The sequence below is a fragment of the Nothoprocta perdicaria genome, unplaced genomic scaffold, assembly GCF_003342845.1.
Source record: "Nothoprocta perdicaria isolate Ctin4 unplaced genomic scaffold, notPer1 scaffold_156, whole genome shotgun sequence".
Taxonomy (NCBI): domain Eukaryota; kingdom Metazoa; phylum Chordata; class Aves; order Tinamiformes; family Tinamidae; genus Nothoprocta; species Nothoprocta perdicaria.
Genome location: NW_020454716.1, coordinates 828492 through 842025, shown reverse-complemented (window position 1 = coordinate 842025; position 13534 = coordinate 828492). Strand labels below are relative to the sequence as shown.

Genomic DNA, 13534 nt, shown 5'->3' with positions numbered 1-13534 from the left:
GAAAAGGAAAAATAAATATGTTTATTACTTGATGGTTTGAAGCTGGGGCTCCTAGCAGGCTTTTGAGACCACTTCTTCACCATAATCAAATACTCTTTAATTAAACTTCAAAAAAGCAAAGGAATGTGGGTGAGGTGGAAGAAGGTGTCCTCAAGGTAGAATATTTGCCTGAATCACTAGCAGGATCTTCGTAACCAGAAGTGCTACTTTAAAACAAAGTAAACAAGAAGTATATAAAGTGTTTTCTGAACAATAATCAGTTTTCTGTAATACTTTTTTAAAATGTGAATTCATTTATTTCTAAATACTCATTTCAGGTAACTATGAGATTCTTGGGTGAATTTTTCCTTTTCTAACTAATGTTATGAGAATTCATTTGTTCTAATTTGTTGAAGCTGCTGAGCTCAATTTGAAGGGTATAATACTTTATTAGGACAATTGAACAAATTTGGAACAAATTACAACTGAAAATGRCTGTAAAATAATGATTAAAAAATCTCAAGACACCTCCCTTTGGAAAAGAGATTGTGAGTGCATGTGATAAATGTGTAGTTTGCTTGTGGAGCTGCTGGGATGGGAGAGGAGAGGGATGGCTGATCCTGGCCGCCCTGGGAGTGCAGAGCAAAGGCTGCGAAGGGGCCTGCGAAGCTCCGGAGACTGGGATGTCCAGCAGCCTGGCAAAACTCTGCTTGTGCAGATGAATGCGGTGCTCCYATAGGTGACCGGTTACTTAGAATGAGGTAAATGGATTAGGGCTTTCTCTGTAATACTGCTAGACAGCTCAAGGATAGTTCTGGACAACTGTGTGTGATTTAGAGAAGAAATCCTTTCCAAAACTCCCTCAAAATTTGTGTTTAGGTACAAAGCCAGCCTTGCCTTGTGGGTCAACTTCTGATACTTCCTGCAAAAGAAAAACCCTCTATCACTGGACATGTCCCTTCTTATGAGGTACAAGCCTCTGTTTTCTAGTCTAGTGAGGAATATTATCACCTCATAATGATTTTTTGTTACTGGAGATGYAGTTTACTTAGCCAGTTCTGTGCCCTTTGTAAAATGAAGCTCCTATTACCTGATTGCAACTCTGCAGTCCTCAATGTCTATTTTTCCTTGTCTTTCAGAGTGAAGACTGGAACTGCAAGAGGGAGGTGCATAGCTGCAGGTATGAACCAATTGCAGTTCATGTTTTCCAATTGTTTATTGAAACCTCCTTTCAAAAGCCTAGGGAAGAGTTCAGTCTCGGTGATGAGACTCAGTGAAGGTTTTCCCCTGCAGTGAGTAGTGCTCCCTGAACTTTGAGCTCTTGGCAGTTTCCTGCCTTTGTGCTGCTAAAGAGGGTTGGAAGTGCTAACAACTCTGGATTGTGAGTACTGGGTAAACAGGCTTCCTTCGTTCCATTTGAGATGTCATAATTTTAGGGGGGGAAAAGAAAGCCCTAACTAGGAAGCCAAAATGTTTGCCTTCGCAGTAGTTTCTTGAACACAACAAATCTCAGGTACTTTATAGTGCGTGAAACATGTAAGGTGAGTGTTAGTGGAACAACTTCCTACATGCCGAGACAGATCAAATCATGTGCAGTGTAATGGAAGTGTGGTGTAGGRTGAAAATGCTTGGAGCCAAACATGAGTATCTCGTGGTGCAGTTTTGTTAGTAGCTGAAGTCCAGCAAGGGAGCAGTGTCACGGCGTGGCAGGCCTCCTGAGGCCTCGATGTTGCCCTCGTGCCTTTATCCAGTTTTCAGCCGAGTCACTCTGCTGCGTTGGTTGTGTGTGGCTCTTGTGGTAGTTTGACTGCATGGTAAAAAAAGTCACTTTACTAACCTAGTGAAAAGCTCTTTTGTGATCAACTTACTCCCCCAGTTTAGCAATTTGGATTCATTTTCTGTGTCAGAGAAGCCCCAAAGGAAGGGATTAGACTGTTTCATGTAACTGTGCAGCTTAAGAGTTTCAATTCTGTTCTGAGAACTGTTGGTCTGTGACTGCTGTGCTAAGTAACGCTGTCATGCTCAAATGGCAGTGTTGGTGCTCTGCTTGTGAATAACTCTGCTATGGCAAAAATGTTTCAGGCATGCTTTAGGCTGTGGACAAAAGAGGGAAAGTCTTTGGCGGGATTTGGCATAAGAGGTATATCGTCTCCCAAGGCTTGCAGCTCTCAGTAGCTTTACCTTTACAGATGAGGGATATACACTGTTGTCATTTGCAGGAAAGCAAATTTTTTTATATATACTGCATTTTTGAAAAGAAAGATGTGCTCTGTCATTAAGACCTTGGAAATATTTGAAATGGTCGTCTCCCAAAGTTACGTCTGCTAACGTATTTGAAGTGGAATATAGAGGTCCAAGGGAAAGTAACYGTCCTTTCTTGAGAGATCTGAGAAATAAAGCAATGACAGAAATTCCTGTGAATATTTAAAAGGCATTCAGTTATCATTTTGTTCATTGCCACACTAAATTTTCTTTATGTTGCTTACAGGACTGTTCATTAGTCAGTCTCCTCATGGCTTAATCATACTTGGAGCAATACCACTAGCTGACGCCAAGTCACCTGCTACAGACTTCAGTTCTGTATTTTCTGATTTCAAAGTTAGGGTGTGCGTGGGGTTTGGTTTTTTTGTTTGTTTGTTTGCCTGTTTGCTTTTCTATCTTCTTTAGTGCTTTTTAATTCTGGGCTGTCTCATTGYTATGTGACTTTTGGGGAGGCTCTGTTTTGGTTTACCTGAAAAGGGGAAGACATAAAAGTCCTTTGCAAATGAAGACATTCCTTAGACCAAATTTAGTGTTTTCTGTTTTTTTGTTGCTTTCTTTTTGTATTTTTTTTTATTATTTTTTTGCTCCAACTTTAGCTTCCTATCCTGATGTGTAGGACACGGAAAGACAGGAAATCCTGCCCTTAAAAGACAAACTTTGACTTTCTTTCCAGTGTAGATGTGATTAATTCCTTCTCAATGTGTTTGTGAAATCTTTAGCAAACATGTTCTCATCACAGTAGAAAGCAAATGCCTCCTTGTAATTTCAGAGTTCAAGCATTTTTAGTTGTTCAATTGAAGGACAAAAGGGACTCTTCTGTTACTGGTTTCCTTAACTATCCCTGTACTTTGGCTTGAAAAGCAAGGTTCTTCTGTCTGAAAAAAAAGAGGAAATATATTTTAAGTATGGATCCATACAAACTAAAAAAATGCATATTTGAATTCTTTTTCTTTTTTTGCTGCACTGATTTTTATCTACTGAGCTCTATAAAAACAAAGCATTTTTTTTTAATCTAGATTCCTTTAATCCTGCTATGTTTGGGAATGTTAATAAATTGCACAACCCCTGTTCCCCAGGAAGTCGTGCTCTTCACCTTATGAAGACCTCGCTTGCTGCTTCTCCTCACACAGTGAACACTCTGGACCCTGGCCGAAGTTTCAAAGCCTGTTGCCACAGGATTTTACTGAACTGCATCTATTGATTGGTTTCATTCCCTACTTTCTTGGTAGTTGCTGTCCAAAAAATTGTCCAGGCATTTTTTTTTTTTTTTTTTTTTTTTTTAATTGACTTTACTCTGAGATTCAGGATTGGCCTTTGAATTCAGAAAGTCCTCACAAGTTGCTTGTTGCTTTTCCAAAGCAAATTGAATTGTGGTTTTTCTGCCAAATATACTTTTGTATAGTGCCTTATGAGCACTTACAGTTTGGGGACTTCTGCATTTACATTTAGGAGATCCACACTCACCGTGTTCTATTGGGGCACAAAAATGGCTTTATACTGTCTAAATGCCTGATGAATGAAGGGCAAGCACTGTAGTATTGATGTTGTTTTGGCTTCCCTGCCTCTCCCTTAGGATAATGCAGCCGTTTTCCTGAATGCTCCATTGGRACAGACCTGCCAGCCTGTTGTTTGGTGAAGAATAGAAACTCTTTTCTATTCTTACCTGACATACATCCATCTTCAGATCAAATGTGTGCAGATCAGAGTCACTTCAAAACAAAACATTTGAGATGGAGGTTGGAGTAGATATTTAAAGGTTTAAGATTTGTCTAGTCAGAATGAACTTTAGATCTTATTTAAGAGAAGTTGATTTTTCCTCAGAATACTCTAAAAGTCATTTAAAGTTGTGCAAAGTAGATGTACATTTCTGTCCTGGATTTTGTTTGTTTGGAGAGTCTATTTTGGATTAGAGGTTTTTCTTCTCCCTTGGTGAGTGATGGGATAGGTTTGGGTCCRCTCTCAAATGGAAAGTTGGAGCAATCTGGTGCTGCATGTGAATTCTCTGCGGGTAACACGCTAAGCAAAGTTTAATTTGGATAAAACAAAAAGTGATCAAATATTGACTTCTTTTTTTACAGTAGTATATTGTTAGCTGGTTCAGTTTTGTATCTGGATTTGTTAGTAGAAACAGTTTGAGCCTGATGGTCTCCTTTTTAAAACAGCTTGCAAGGCTACTCAAATGGCTGCAAAGCACAATGAAACTTGAAACTTGTTGCTTTCAGTTTAGTCCCAAAGGTCTCTTCAAATCTCAGGAGAAGAAAAAAAGAAAAACAAATTCTAATATACTTTTGAAAAATCTTTTTTTAAAGATGTCTGACTGCCTTTTTAAGAAGTATCAGAAATTTAAGAATTATTTAATAGTGTGAATTTTGTTCCTTCAAGATAGGTTACATACTACACCTGTTATGCCAAAAATCAGCTTTATGCCCGATTCTTATTTTGAAATTTATAYACAAGTGCAATGTATGCTACATTTACCAAACGTGACCAAAGGCATTTTGATTCGCTGTARCTCTCGTGTGGGGTAATACAAGGTTCATATGTGCAATTGTGCTTGAATTGTGTAGCTTGTTCTTCAGGCTCCCTTGGGTCAAATACACAGAGAATTGCCATGTAGTTGCAGAAGTGTAATTGGCTTGTGGTGTGTTTGGTTTGACAAGAAACAGAATCTGTTCAGAACTCCCCAGGACCCGGTTGATTTGGAGCTCCTGCCTAGAGGGAGTAGCTTTTAGCTGTTTTTGTGGCATGCGGTTTCTAGATGACCCTTTAAAAGTCTCTTTTGCAAATATTGCAGGGATGATTAACTGTTTGTTTTACACTGCATCTCTTTGACCAAACAGATTCTTATAGGAAAAAAAATGCAGGCCTCTGAAGATAGATTTCTAGGTCTTGTGCTGCTATTTCTAGAGGGAAATAGCTGAGTGAGGTCTAAATTATACAGTTCTGGAGAATTGCCTACTCAGTTACCTCTTGGATAAAAGGCAACTTCCAAATATCTAAAGGTGAATTCCTGACAGTCCAGACAGTGTTTCCTTCAAATCTTTAAAAACAAATTTATAARCTCAGCCATATCATGTGTGAGGAGAGGAAAGGGAACAAGGTAAAGAAAACCTTGCTTCTGCTTTCAGGGCCTCATCGCTCGCACTGCTGTTTGGATACCCTTCCACTGAAGATTAAAAGCTGGTGTTCGAGTGTTGTTTACCATCCATACTATACAACGTAGGCTGAATGAGTTTAAAAAGATAGCAAATGCCTCCTGTAGCCATAAATATGTTCCAGCCTGTCTCCCTTGAGTCGTTCTTTCTCTTTTCACGGGACAGAGATGCATGTCCTCACTTTCTGTGCTCTGCCCACATCTTTATCTTCTTTCTTCTTGTTTCCTGCCTTGTCTCCTGTTGTGTGTCATCTTGCTGCATCTGTTTCCTCTTACTATTGTGACCAAGGCACTTTTTCTACTGCTTTAAGAATTTTTCTGTCTATGCTAAACTGTCTACAGATCTTTCACATCTCTCCTAGGAGCTTAAGTTCAGCGTCTTTTCCCAAAATGATTTCCTCTGCATTTCCATAGTTTGTCTCTTGCAAAATAAAATGTCTTTATTTGAGCACTGTAAGAATAAAAGCTCAGAATATTTCCAAGTTATGTCTGGTAGAATTTAACAGGTGGTTTAAAAGAGGGAAAAAAAGGGAAGAAGAAGAAAAAAAAAAAAAGCCACACATGCCAGATGGGATTTTTATCTAAAGTTGTCTGCTGCTCATCTTCCAATAGAGCTTAAATACAAATTTTATGTCTATTTACAAAAAAAAAAAAAAACTTAACAGATAACAGATGAGGATAAAAAGATTAAATTTCTCCAATGTTAATGTCTGCGTTTTCTTTTTCTTGTGCAAAAAATCAACAGAGTTAGGAAGACACTTAAAAGCTTCTGCTTCAAAAGCAGTTCTCTGGGATTCATTGCCACGACATCTTCTTCATATCAATTATTGTCAAATCATCGACCATGAGTAATCATCACATTTATTCCGTTTTGTACAGCACTTCACAAAGTTAGTTATTCTGGGAAGCCTGCATTAAGGCTCGTTATCTGTTCCATGTGTAGAGATGTTAATAGCTTATCAGGCATCAGTCACTCCAGATTAATGATTTGACCTTTTGGTAGTATGTTCATCTGCTTTGTCTCTGTTGCCTTTATTGTAAGTCTTTTCAAATGCCTCTTTGCYCTCTTCTAAGCATCATGGAAAATTTTGGTGTGGGTGTGGTTTTTTTTGTTTGTTTTTTAATTTGCTACTGCTATTAATGATCAGCTGAAAAGTTCATTTATTGTTTTTTATTATTATTTTTATTATTTACTGGAGCAGCTAAAGGACCATAGTCTGGAATCTGTGAATGTCATTTATATGCCATTAGAGGGTCTTAAGGCCAGTAATTTAGCTTTTTATAAGCATTTGTTAGATATCCTGTTCCCAGGAGCTACTGATAGAGCAGGACCTACCTGTCGTTTTATGACTTTCCACATCTGAACAAGCGGTGCAATCTGTTTCCTAGTAGATTCGTTCTCATGTTGCTTCTGCCTTACTGTCATGTTGGCCTCATGAGTTAGCCAGGTRTTGAGTAAACTGCAGATAGAATTTATTCCTCAGTAATGTGATAGCAATTTTGAAAGCAGCTGCAGGGCAGTTTTAGGAGGAGGGGAACGTTTCGGTACTGGATCCTTCCTGGGCTGTTCCATTTGCTGAAGTCCAAAGGCGAGACCCCCTTCCATGTCTCTGTCCCCTGCTCTGTATACAAACACACACACACACACACGTACTTCTAACCAGTAATATTGTTGGTTGCTTTAGTAACCGAGTATTTTTAATTAGCATTTTTGCAATGTGCTTGTGGGTTAGGTTTTGAGTGGTTGTGCTAGAACATATCTTCCCAGTTTCTATAGTGATTTTTGCCCTCTCCTTCTCCCAGCACAAATGCATAGGCATCTGCTGTTGGGCACCTTCCAGGCTTTGCTGGATTCACAAAGGGTGATGTTAAGTGCTGCTTGTTGCCATCCGTTAACTAGAAAATCCTTTCCTCCGATGTTCAGCCAGACTAACCCAGTAATGTCTCAGCGCCTCTGCTTTTGCTTCAGGAGAGCCCAGTCTGGTGTGGTTTGTCTGGTAGCCTCTGATGATCTCTTCACGCARTTGTCCAGTCTGCCCTTGCCCTCATATGAGCTAGTGATGTCTACAGTGCCCTTTAAGAGTGCCCATCTGCAATCATTTGCCTGAAAAGCTGTCTCTTCCTTTCCTCAGAGGAGGAATCCTGCAGTACTGGCTGTTAAAAGCTTTGCTTTCTTAGCTCTCCGTAGAAAAGTTTCCTTGCAGATGTGTTACTTTCTYATGTAGATAGCACACACGGCCTATTACAATCCATACATGCGTTCCCCATATTACTTGCAGTTTGAAAGAATGGTAAGAGCATCTAAACATGCCACTTGAGAAATGTTTGSCAGTCCTTGCAGACCTCTGTTGGACATTACTCTGGTACTTGGACAGCATTGTAGATAAAAATCTTTGTTACCTGTTTTTGCTGTTACATTAAGCTCCAAGAGGCTTTGTCAGAGCATCAGTTGTTTTATGGGCTTTACTGAGAGTACCTGCAGTAAAATGGCAATTTAAAAAGCTGTACACTGTGTAAAAACTCAGTGTGCTACTGGATTACCTCTTCTCGATTGCTTTGCCAATTCCTYCACCGTGCCTGTACACTAGTGCCTGCAGCTTGGGGAACGAGCAGGGGGATTTGGTGCCACTGTGCTGCACAACACAGTTTAGCTTTGGATCTTGCTTCGGATTATGCCCCAGAGATTTATATTAATAGTAATAGATCAGTCGGTGTTTAAAGATGAGGTTGCTCGAGTTCCTAATGTTAGGGAGAAGGTGGTAGTTCTCATGCCCGGAATTTTGRTGCCTCACTTTGTGTTATTATTAAAATGACTGGTGCAGCAGTTGAGGTTATATRTGTCTGCAGTAACTACAAGTAAAAGAACATATCCTAGCAAACAGACAATTCTGCTCAAACCTGTCAAACTGTGGCAGGACTATGAAATTCACTGCCACTAAATACTTTTTTCTTTCTGTGCATTTAAAAAGTTCTCCCTTTTACCAGGTTTAAATTTGGCTTTGTCAGTCTCTTTAGCCACGTGAACTTTGGGAATTATAACTGTTTTAAGAATTTGTGGCAATATTTTGGGGCCAGATGCAGTGATAAGAAGACAGGAAAAGTGAAAGAAGCAGAACTTTTATGAGGAGGAGATATATATTTAAGGAAACCTGTAATTGATTTCAAAAATATATRCATTTTATGTATGCTTTCTAGCTGTCGTCTTATGAACTGCACCATTCACACTTTATTAGGGTAGSGAATTTGTTCATATATTGGAGCCCAAAAAAAAAGTTCTTTCCTGGAAAGACAGCGTAAAATTTCTAGAAATCCTTGTAGAAATTAGATTTTTATATACTTTATTTTGAATTATTTGTCTTTACTGTCAGAGAGAGATGTAAGTTTAGCCATCATATTATTTTTTTTTCCCTTTCTAGGCGTGCTTAGGCAGAGGAAACATCTTCCTATAAGCGAGAGGAATAGGTGACTTTTGCTGCTTCATCTATGGGCAGAGAGCTGGGACTCCTGGGGTTTCGTCAGCCAGACAAAAGTTCCACCTCAGAATTCATTGCTTTTGAGCTTTCACAGCACTAACTGGAGTAGGAGCTACAGGTAAACAGTGACCTTTGTTCCATACCTGGACACAAACCAGGTATACTGATCAAGAATTTATCTTACTAACTCAAGTAATTATTTTTTTCTGGAAATACTTAGAGAAGGRAAAAAAGTTTATATTGTGAGCTATTTTTAGACAAAAATTTACTTAAGTAAAATTTGCTTATCCAGCTAGAAGATGTGGAAAGTATGGAGGAATTAAAGGCTCTCAGTTATACAGATAGCAAAGCATTGTGAAATTCTTCTCGCAAATGCCATGTCCTATGCATCTTCCACCTCTTCAAAAATTGTTTTCTAATAAATTGAATCTAAATTACCATCATTCTAAAGCTTCATATGTTTTGATGGTAGATTCAACATTTTCAGTTTGTAAAAGATTTGTATGCTCCACAGTGTTTAACTATCACAGAGGAGGGGAAGAAACTGCAATTTAGGCAGCCGGGGAGGGGACTTTTTGTGCATATTGAGACATGAGGAGACAGTTTGGGTGTCTACAGAGGCAGAAAACATTCTGTCTATGTGCTTATATGATCAACAGTCAAACAATGAAGAATTGACAAGTTGTTACTCTGTTCCAATGCATGTAACCCAGGGGTTATCTGTTTAAAAACCGAAGCTGCAACTCAGCAACATTGTGGGGATCTGGATATGCACAGATAATACAAGGGGAAGTTTATTCTAGGACCTGTCTCCTTCAAAGCTTCACTGATTCTGATCTACCCATAGCCTGCATCCTTTCCCATAACAGGCTCTCACCATCCTGCTAGTCCCTCATCTTCGTAGCTGCCTGTGTTATCTGAGGTTCAGATTGTATATAAAGGGGATGCTGGCATTATCTTTAACTTTTGGAGTGAACTGCTCTTGTCCGAATCAACAAGGTACAGAAGTATCGTGCAGGGCGGAGTGAGGGAAGCATGGAGTTTTTCTTTCTAGGGTTTTTATGCCTCAAAACATGATATAGTTCTACAAATGTGTAAATAAATGATGACGTTTTTGCAATGCATACCCTGCAGTCTGAGGAATGTTTACAGCAATATATTCTGCAGCAAAATCTGGGACCTCCAAATTACTGGAAAAGGAGACTGCAGCATGTAGAAGTTTTTAATGTTCTTATTGTCAAATTAGGACCCCGTTTGAATGTGTAGCTGCGGTCCATAGAGCTAGGAATTTCAGACATTGTTTCTATTATCCTTTGAATAGAAATAGTCAAAAGAATAGATCAGGAAGCCAGCAGGAATTTGGCCATCTGAGCAAAAAATAAGTGTGTCTAGCTCTCTTAGTTTTGTTTCTTTCTTTGTGAGCAATAGCTGGGATGGTTGTTCCATCTTATTTAATTCCAAAATAACACAGCTTCTCATTTAATTCTTTATACACAGTAGTAAAATACCATCTTTTCCCATATTTTTACCAGCAAAATCTGTAAATATTTCAGTGTCACATGAGGTGATGTATTCACCTAAATAATCCAAAAACAGGAGTGTTTTGTATACTAGTGTTTTGTCACTGAACTTTGCCTCGTTATTCCAGAAAAGTGATTTTCATTGATGCATAGTCAGAGCTAACGTACTCCCATCATTCATTCTAACATCAGTTCTTCCTTCCTGCAAATTGTACAGAACAGCATGTGAAATGTTTTTGGCATCTGTTCATTAAATGCAGTGAGAGCATTAAAAATGGAAGATCAAGTAATAGAAATTATTGTGTAGCTGGATAATCACCCCAAACTAATGTTTTAATTATTAGCAAAGCCAGTAGATGGCTGGTGGATTTTTTTTTTTTGGTTGGTATTTTTTAGTTGTTTGTTTGTTTTCAATAAATCTGAGTAATCTCTTAAACACAATTTCTAGCATATCTGTTGTCAGCATCATCTTTAATTGATAATGAACACAGTTGTTGGGGCATTTTACTGACTGCTTAAAACAGCTACGGGTAGCAGAGGGTGACCTGTTATCTCTTCATTGGTATGACTGGAATTTACAGGGCTAGGCTACAAAATTATATTAAATGGGACAGGATCCTGCTGCTTCTTCTCCTGTTCTCACTAAATAAATCTCTAGTGTTTTCCCCTTGTAGTTTCATCTTGGAGAAATTCATAACAGAGATTCCAAACTAGATGTGTCATTTGAATATGAACAGTTTTGTAAACAATGGCTTTTTCCCAAGTAAGATGTGTCTGAAGGTTGGACACAACATATTAAAAACTGATGAATTGACCTGTGCCCCACAGTGCCTGTTTGTGCTCTGAGCAGATGCACGTTGTGGCTCACTTGCACTTTTTTCATTTAATAAGTTTTCTTGCATTTACCCTATAGTAAGAGCATGCATGAAGGGGTTCTTGTTGAACATCTGATAAATGCATACCCTTCTTTAATTTGCTTATATYTCTGTGTTATAAGACCTAATTCCTTTGATATATCTGTCTGTAGGCAGAAGATGTTTTTTTGGTACATGTTGGAAACAGTTGTTTATGTAAGAAAGCTCTTGTGCTGTGTCTGTTGAGTTGTAAATAAAATTGTCTGTACTAGCCAGTCTAGATAACTACAGGTACGTGCTGCAGACACAGGCAAGGAAAGTGATAATAGTGGCCCATATTGTGTATTCCTTGATGCAGTTCATCAGTTGCCTGTATTGCGTATGTACTTCAGGCTTATCTGGGTTCATGTGGGGCTTGAACTAATCATCCCTTCTAGAGTGCTCAGAGATGCCCAGCTGGCCCTGCACCACTATCTCGCAAATGTTTCTGCATCTCTTGCTGCTTTTAGTGTTATCTTGCTTATCTCCCCAGTTGTTTGGGCATTGAAGACTTAGCAGTAGGTCTGTATTACGCATATAAATACTGTACCTCGTAGTCCTTCAATCAACATATGTTATTCCCGTTCTAGTGATGAAGTTGAGGTGTAAGATCGCTGTTTTCAAAAATCGAATGACGGTTTCAACAAGTTACTGCCAAAGATAAAAAGGGTACTGTAAGCATTAGACCCCTACTTTTGTTTTTTTCAGCTACAGTATCTGAATGTGTCTGGATAAGTAAATACACAAAGGGCAAAGTATTGTTTCCAGATAATTGTATGTTTTGCTTCTCTAACGAGTAGTAGTACTTGATGTTCTGTGGTAGTTTGGGAGTATTTTAGTGATCGGATCTCCTTAGCTTTGAAATGTTTTGAACAGATTCAGAGAAGCATTTAACTGACATTTTTCTSTTCCTAACATTTGTTAGATATTCAGAAATAGTGAGATCACTATGAAAAGTGAGTTTAGTCCGTCATAAAGAACTTCTTGATTTGCTAATCCTGTGAGTTGTCCGTCTTGATACTGGTTGCATGGGCCTGTCTGTCTGGGCTTCAAGGCCTTGGGCTGCCATTTTGGGAGGTAAGGAGTTAGCTGGGGATGGAAAGGCTGGAGTTTGTATTCTTTCTGCTCTATCACCCACTGCTATCTTCATGGATCTGACACTCTGTTTATCTGACAGTGCACTCAGTACTGCTTCGCCAGGGAAAATTGCACAAAACAAGGCCAGTGCATCAGCATTTTCATTGTGTATTGAGCTGAGCCTCCCTTCACATGGTCACATCCCCTTTTTAATCTGGGATTCCATGTCCCTTTCCCAGTCCAGCCTGTTTCTGTGGTGTCTATTGCTCGTCTCCCCGAGCTTCTGTTTCTGTGATTTGAGTGTTTTTTGTGTGGCTGAGTGTTTAGACCTGCAGGACTTTTGGRAGTGGTGGTGTTTGGGGTTTAGGCAATACTTGATTTAGGGCTGGTGGTTTGTGACAGACTGAGGTGATGGCTGCGTTCAAGTTGGATTTCCTCCCAGAGATGATGGTGGACCATTGCTCCTTGAATGCTAGTCCTGTGTGAGTATTTTCTGTCATTGTATCAAATTTTAAAGTTTTGTTGATGGTAGGAATTGCTGCCTTGGAGTTTTACTGTTTGATGAACCCTCCCTTGAAGAGAGGAAAAGAAAGGAATAGGAGAATTTGTCATGTTTTCTTGAAGACATGTTAGTGGGCATTGATAGCTGATATTGATTTCTGGACAGGGCAGAAAAATAATTACTGTTCTGTCAGTTAATTTGAGGGAGGAGGTTGTATGAGGGGAAAAAAGCTATTTGTCAGTACTGTGTACACCATATACCACAGGTGCTATTGCTGTGAAATCTGTGGTTGAAATCCACTGTTGGTGAGAACGATTCCACTTCTTCCCTCTTGATGGCTTTTAATCTGAATTAAAACTGTTGTAATTAGGGGAAAAAAAGAACCCTGGAAATACCGCTGGGGCCAGGTTAAAAATCACTCAGTTAACTGGAGCCGCCCTATACTCTTGAAGCTGCCCGTGGGAGAGAAAGCAGTGCTGTGAACTACTGCTGGAGGAGGCTAAATGATTTCCAGTTGCTCATCGCCCTTATGAACAAGCAAGTAGTTTAGCTCTTTGTAGAAGGTATTGTTTGCTTTGATGTTTGGGGTGGTGCCGGCCCTTTCTGAGGGGGAAGGTCAGGAGGAGTGAATGATTGATGATGATGATTCTCCTCCTTTCTAGTAGGAAGCCTTG

The 13534-nt window shown here is 39.2% G+C and overlaps 1 protein-coding gene across 9 annotated transcripts in view; it reads left to right on the top strand.

Moving 5' to 3' along the window:
* The first annotated feature begins 1127 nt into the window (after positions 1-1127).
* CELF1 (CUGBP Elav-like family member 1) overlaps positions 1128-13534 on the top strand; it is a 40217-nt gene continuing 27810 nt past the window's right edge. For 8 of the 9 annotated variants that reach the window (XM_026035070.1, XM_026035074.1, XM_026035073.1 and 5 more), the window contains exon 1: positions 1128-1159. The gene's annotated coding sequence lies outside the window, so the exon portion shown is untranslated. Of the gene's footprint in view, positions 1160-8959; positions 8987-13534 lie in introns of those variants that run through there. The other variant, XM_026035068.1, reaches the window with a different exon arrangement.